Source organism: Aythya ferina (genome assembly GCF_964211825.1).
Source record: "Aythya ferina genome assembly, chromosome: 1".
Lineage (NCBI taxonomy): Eukaryota > Metazoa > Chordata > Aves > Anseriformes > Anatidae > Aythya > Aythya ferina.
The window spans coordinates 113,159,666-113,167,200 of NC_140296.1; the positions used below are offsets into that span (position 1 = coordinate 113,159,666).

The 7,535-nt window shown below is 39.5% G+C and overlaps 1 long non-coding RNA gene across 1 annotated transcript in view; it reads right to left on the bottom strand.

Annotated features, from left to right (window-relative positions):
* Positions 1 to 7,286, bottom strand: part of LOC311432737 — a 57,077-nt gene extending 49,791 nt beyond the window's left edge. Inside the window, exon 1 of the long non-coding RNA XR_014690280.1 lies at positions 7,182 to 7,286. This is a non-coding gene — a long non-coding RNA (uncharacterized lncRNA). The remainder of the gene's footprint in view (positions 1 to 7,181) is intronic.
* Positions 7,287 to 7,535: the final 249 nt, after the last annotated feature.

The window sequence follows — 7,535 nt, forward strand, 5'->3', positions numbered from 1 at the left end:
ATTGGGACTAAGCCCTCTGCTAAGAGTACCCACACTAGTTAGATTTCAGTTTTGCACCTGCTCTTTCCAGCCTCTGCTCCTATACTGCTGTCAGTGTTTTTCTGTGAATAGGAAAAAATTCAAACCTTTCACATTGCTGCACAAAGTCTTCTGTCTTTCATCCACCTTTACTTTTGTTTTCTGGGGAGTCTGTTTTTCTGCCTGTCCTGTCCCCATACTCTGAATGCTGTGTTGAACTCCTCCTTCCTTAGGACCCAATTCATCACTAGCCTTCACTGTTTTTTCCCTCAGAGTGACCAAAATTACCACAGTCATTTGTCACCATGCTTCCCCTCCTGTCCCATAACCTGAATTACTGGATATAAAATTAATAAACCAAAATTTTACAGAGTTGCTTAAAATCACTTAGTCTTGAAGAAGTTTGATCTTTCAAAAGTGTTGACTCCACACCTGTGTGAAAAGATTGAGCTTTCTTTTATTTCTCCCAGCTCAAATAATCTTGAAATATTCAGACAAAAAGTCTCCATAGTTCCCAAATGAAAAGTTGGATGACAAGTAGTTGCTTTTTTAACCTTAATTCTAATACAATTAATTTCCAAAATTATGTTTTAGTTTTTGTTTTACATTTTCTTTCATTGACAATATGCAACACTGAACTTGTAAGTTTTTGCTGTTGTTATACATAACAATTTTCCTAACAAGTCCTCGATATTCCTTACACATAACCTATCCCCAAAAACCTACAGAGAGCTTCTAATACATATTAGCTATCAAAATGTTAATGTTCAAAGATCAAGAACAATCAATGCAAGTGAATAGAAGGGCCCCCTAGCAGTCTGGGGCAGGTAAAGAAGGCCAACCAGGAAGCCCAGGTGTCACTTTGCTACTACCCTTTGCCATCTCCATGACTTTCAACAATGACCATGAGCCGAAATGAGTAATAATAAGCATTCTTCTATTGGCTTCCTCAGGAAGAAGATAACCCTATTTTTATAAATTACCAACAGAAGCTCCTAGTTCAGTTGTGTTGGTCAATTCATAGATTCATAGAATACCCAAGTTGGAAGGGACCCACAAGGATCATTGAGTTCAGCTCCTGGCACCACACAGGTCTACCCAAAAATTCAGACCATATGACTAAGAGCACAGTCCAAACGCTTCTTAAACTCCGACAGGCTTGGTGCCATGACCGTGTCTCTGGGTAGCCTGTTCCAGTGTGTGACAACCCTCTCGGTGAAGAATCTTTTCCTGATTTGACAAAGCAAACACTTGGAAAAGCAGCCCATATTCAGATTCCCCTTGAAAGGGAAATAGTAACTGACACTTGTAAAATTATTTAAAAACCTAAATTAGAAAAATTTTAACACACAAGACAAAGTTGCCATAAATGTCAGTCAAGGAAATGTTAAATCATTAAAATGGTCAAATAAAATTAGATGGAGATTTCTGGCTGAGATTCTTACTGATTAATGGTTTCAGCTACTCCTGGTCAAAGGGGTTCCTGACAGTGCATTTTCTGGAATTTTATTCAACCTATTCAAGAAATGACATAATTGGTAGCAGTCACATAGAAGAGTTGAGTGCCCCTGCCCACATTAACTTTTTTCTCTGAAAAATTGAACCAACTTAGTATCAGCTACCTGCAAGTGACATATTTTCCCTGAGGCACAATATGAAGACTACTGGTTTAGCATGCCTCATCGCTCAGGACATTTTTCCTGCTAGTTAGCATATCATTTTATCTTCAAACACACCTGCGTACTTTGACAATTTATGCATCCTTAACATCAGCATCTCTTTCACTGCTTTACAGCATGTATTTCAGCCCTAGGACAGAGCCACAATGTGAACCACCAAAAGAGTGCAATGCGAGAGTTACTGCTGCAAGACTTTGCAGTCCACAGATGGAGAAAAATACAGTATGTTTTTCCTTTCTCAAACACATCCTTCCCTCTTCCATATACATACTTGTACCATTCAGCAGAAGTATCCCCAGGAATATATTACATTTTATATTACATTTTAGACCTTATAGATCTTGGAGTATTTTTACAAATACCTAAGAAGTCATGAAGCATAGCTTTTGCAACTGTCTTCTACAACAAAAGTTTGAAATTGAAACAATAATCAATGAGATGACAAGCGTCTGACCACTCACAGCTATACTCCAGGGTTATGGGTGATATCAAGCTCACATGATCTACACAGAAATATAGACAAAGAAAAAAGACCGTCTTTATAAAACCATTAAAGGTCTGTCATAACAGTTCACAGTTAAAAACACTCATTAAGATCTAGTTAGTTTTCAAATAATGATCCTGTGTCTGCTAAGGTCTGTTTGTTGTTCTTTGTTTCTTTTGTTTTACCATAAATGTGCCCATTTTTAAATTCCCACTAGTTTATTTTTCCTGCCAGACAAATCCAACAACACAGCCCTCTTCAATACTTCTCAATGACCTTTGAAAGTCTGTGGAAATTGAAGATAGCACAGGCTGCTTTACTATGTTCTTCTGAAGAAAGACTTAACATTCAAAAACTGAATTAATGATTTTTCTTGTTTTTGGAAATGTCAGAAGTGAATTAGTGACGCATAAGCTTACACTGGGCTTCTCCTCTGAGACCCACTGCCATCCTTAGGACAAACTGCTCTGTAGCTGCTATCTAGCCTCTACAGAGCTGTCAGACACACACCTTCAGTGTCCTTCATAGCCCAAATTAAAAATTCAGAGATGCCAAAGGCAGGAATCCTGTGCTGACTTGCTGCCCACTGCTCTCCTTTCCCCAGCCCTGCTCAAATAACAGTGATGACTGAAGAGGGGAGCCTGCAGAGATTTTTTGTGCAAGTGTCCTTGTCAGAGCACTGGGACCTGAGCCCTTTCTCTCACATCCTAGGTGAGCCTTTCAATCAGCTGATTACAGATTAAAACTCTGGCTGCATAGCAAGTTAGCTTTAAAGGAAAGGGACCCACGCTGGAAGAGCTTTATCCTGAATATGAAGGTGCACTTGAAGAACAAGGATGGATGGACTCAGTGCTTTATCCTAAAATGTGTGGACAGCCATGTATGGTACCTCTCCAACTTTCCCTCTGTCATCTTTCCCCAAGAAAAGAAGAGTGAGCAGAAAGAGGTGTCTGCTGCTTGTGGACTGCTGAATGCCTACAGACTTCAACAGAGAAGAGAAAAAAGACCAGGGCTTCACTCCAGGCTAGCAGAGGTAGCTGCTGCTTAATTTCCAGAAGACCTCTCCCCCAGATGCCAAAATCTCCCATATTACATCAAGACCGCATGCACCTAATTCAGGGCTTCAGATCTGAAGCATGAGAGAAGACAGGTTGATGTTTCAAAAGGACTTATACATCTGGGCCTCAGCCCAGACATTTCTGCAAACACTCAATCATTTGCACTGAGTTCACTGGGTATAATATAAAGCTGCTTATAAACTGAAAAAAGGAATTTTCATTTTAAACTTCTTTAGGAGGAAGAGTTTGATTGCTTCTCAATACAGATCTAAGATGGGACTTGCTCCTGCTTTGTGTCTTTGAAGGAGGATAAGTCAGAAAATTGCTTATGATACGTATTCCTCACACACTCCTGACAAATCACAAGTGATTTAGTCAAATAATACAGGTCATAAATGTACACTTAGAAATAAAAGTACATTTTGAATTGGTCTCCTACATGAAAAAGCTCTGCTGTATGTGAATAAATATACAATCTGAGAGGCCTTGAACATCTCTATGGAAGGTACTTAAAAATGCCATATAAGGAATATATAAAATAACGTTGAAACGTAACCTGCAATTAAACTACTTAAAGCCAGCTAAGCCATTGCAAATAAAATGATGCAGGCAATCTATACAATTAAATGCACAGAGAACTGAATCTCTCTCCAGTTAAAATTGTGACTTGGAATTTGAATGTTTTAACTTCTTTAGCACAGCTTGCTAATTGCTGGAAATATGTTAAGAAAGTCTTTTCAATTTTTTTTTAACCCTATGTTTCCACTTATATTTTTTTTAGAGCAGAGGAATTTAGATTGGGCTTGCCATTTCCAGGAGCATTCACTGAGCATTCATTGAAAGTTATGTGCTTGTTTTATCACTACTATTGGCATTGGTGTTGATGCAACCCCAAATTCATGTGGCCATTCAGGGACTCCTAGCCACTCCACTGTATTTGCTTTAAACTTAGACACAAATACATCGGATGTAGCCCAAACATTCTTCCAAAATGAAATCACTTCACAGAATCCTTCATTCCCACCAAAACTCCAAGAACAGCTATTTCTATTTTGAGGGGTTATCTGAGATGTTTCATGCATGGGAGGTGCTTCAGGAATGCTGCAAACAGGAAGCCAGACAGGTGATATCTGCTCAGCTTTAATTGTAGCAGAAGGAAAACTGCAGCTTCACAGTAACTAGTAAACCACTCACTTTACAAAGGGATATAATCAGACAACTCATAATTCTGTGCAGGACTTAGCCTGTGATCAGCTCTTTCACTTGGTATTTTTTTATTTTTGGCAGTGGCATACGCATCACCAGGTGGCTGTCAGAATCAATTAAGATTTTTATTTGATTGAACAGCATTTCTTGATAACGGGCACCACTATGCTGTGGGGCTGTGTGGTTCTGGATGCAGACCTACACAAGTTAAGTTCATTACCTTATACTCTGTCAAATATACATCCATGTCTGAAGCTGGGGAATTGCTTTAGATTCTTTTTGTCATTTAAATTCTTAAAGAAAAGAAAACCAGGAGGTAACCTCAGGCTTGCCTCAACAATGACACACACAGGGAGCCTGAGGATGTTGGAGACCAGGGGAACCAAGGGCATTCTGTTCTTCCACATCCCCAGGAATTCATCACTAGTGGTGTCATATATCTTATTGCTTCAGGGAATGGAGACGTCCTTCCTGAAGGACATTATCAACTGTTGTTAATTTAAGACATGCTGACCGAAGGACAGAGGCGTCCTCATAATATTTGGCTATAGTTTTCCTGACTGTAAGTCTATGTAAGTTTTAGATTCTCTACCTACTGTTTCTTAACTATGTTGCTCCAAAACCTGGGAAATTACAAATCCAGTGATCCTTAAACTCTTTTCATTATTGTTATTTTAAAACAAAAATATTTAATATTTTTGAATATATTCTTTTTCTGAATACTATTTTCTGAAATGAGCAGTAAATTACAAAAAATACACTCCTAACTGCACAAAACAGAATTATAACTGTTTTAAAGAGCAACTTATTAAGAAATGTTTACAACTGTCAACTTGGACAGTCTTGGAAAGAATAGTGTAAACAGCTTAAAGAACAGTAATGAACATGTATTTCTTTCATTCTGATTATATTTTGCTATGTGAGACCAGTACTTGTTCCAAGAACAAGTATTAAGTTTTCTAAGGAAAGTATTTGCAGTGAGTGTTGCTCTGCTCACTGCTGCAGCAAGCAGTCCTCCCAGCCCCACTCAGCTGTGGAAGGTACCAGTGGGTCTAGGCCCCTGTGGTTTCACCCCTCCTACAGTTAGTTCTTCAAATGCTTTAAGAATTACCAGTTAATATGTGTCAACAATCAAGTTGCTGATAGCTGTCAGGGTCTTACCCCTAAGTCCATACCCTCCTACCACTCCTGCTCTGCTGTGCTCTACCAGGAGTTTAGCTGGTAGATTATAAATAAGTTCAGTGGATCTGCCCCTGTGCCTCATAGGAGGACAGAAGTCTGTATCTTTCAAAGAAGTTTCACAGAGCTTCTGTAAAAAGCCTGTGTGAAACTAAATCTTTGTGCTACAGGATTTCTAATTAGAAATTTCTAAAACTGTGTTTTTTTGTTGTTGTTGTTGTTGTTTTTTTTTGTTTGTTTGTTTGTTTTTTTATTAGCTGTAGGATTTTAGAGAGTTTAACAGAGGAATAGAACAAGGTCTTTCCCATGTAAGCTCCACTCAGGAACAAGTCAGCACCACAGGAGCACTGAAGAGCTCGATTCTGAAAGGAGGAAAACTCGAAAACATTTCCCCAAGATAAGTGTTTGCCATTAAGCTTGTCATCCTATTAATATAACAGCAGCTATACATACCAAAATTAATGCAATATTGGTAATGCATCTGAAGAGAAGAGTCTTTAAGCTTATTTCTCAGATTTGAAGCATGACAACGTCATAGCCAGCTGAGGAACAAAGTTGGAAAGGCTGAACATTCAAACAAGTTTGGACGTCATCCTAGAATATGGATCTGTTTATGCCTTCATGATATCTCATACCTGGCATTTCTCTCTCTCTTTCCTGAATTTGAATTTGCTCTGCACTCTAGCTATACATACAGGAAATTACTTCCTGCAGGACCTCCCGTAAGATCTACTTGCTTTTGCAACCTTCATTAACCTGTCCTTCATCTGAGTCCCTATTTTACCTTTCAGGGGTGTCAGTTACATGGTCTGCAGACAGTTTTCTTGACGAGAGATAATCCCTGGGCACAGACAAAAGGAAGGTGAAAGAAAGGCAAGGATGAGGGGAGTATACAAAGACCAGTACTTTTATCTGTGTCATAGCAGGTGTATTTGGCATAGCATATAGTACCATAAACATCATAAATAAATACAACTCTTATACCATATACTGTGAGTGCATTGCACATGAGGTAAACTGCTGACTTGAGGACCATTTCTCCATTCTTTGCATGTATATGGCCTGTATCTGACATGGCCTGACAGATCTCACCTCTGTGTTCTACATCTGAATAACACACCCAAAGAATCATCTGTGCAAACAGAAAAGAAACAAATGCTGACCGTTAGCAATAGAGGGATTTGTAACATGGTGATTTGGAAATCGTGTATGTAATGCTGTCTCTTTACCAGAGAGCAGGAATGAAGATGTTAAAAGGAAGCAGGCACTGCCAGTAAAACCTCATCCACAGCAAGGAGCATGCTCTGCCAAACACCTGGCAGCACAGTGCCCACCTCAGCATCCTCTGCCTTAGCTTAGATAAGTTGCCAGATGTATTCAGATGCATAGAAAGTTCTCCCACTACTGAGACTAGGACAGAAAGCCCTGTTTGCTCCCACTGTGCTAACAAACATCTTCAGCCTCAAGAAACCAATAAGAAAGAAAGAAGGGAAAATATTCTCAAAACAACATTTGCAACAGAAGAACAACAGGAAGGCAGACAGGAGACCCACTCACCAGCAGTCTTCCACTGAGAGTCTTGGAGCTGAAGGGCTCTGGGGCATCAGAGCTTTGTCTTTTCCCAAGGGAAAGGAAGCAAAATCTTTCCTCAAATAAAATGCTCTGCTGAACACTCTGCAGTTTTTAATTCTCATTTTCCCTCCCTCCTTGTCTGCTGCCTTGGGAGGACGGTCAGCCCCCATGAAAGTCTGTGATGGAAACTAAAACCCAAGGCACCTAGCAGGTCAAACTGGGAGTACAGAAATATTTCCGAGTTTAACGGAAGCCTGCTACCGTTAAGCTATGAATTAAGACCAGCTTAATGATCTGCAGTGGCTTCCCTCTCAGTTAAAATTGCTGCCTTGCTGGCAT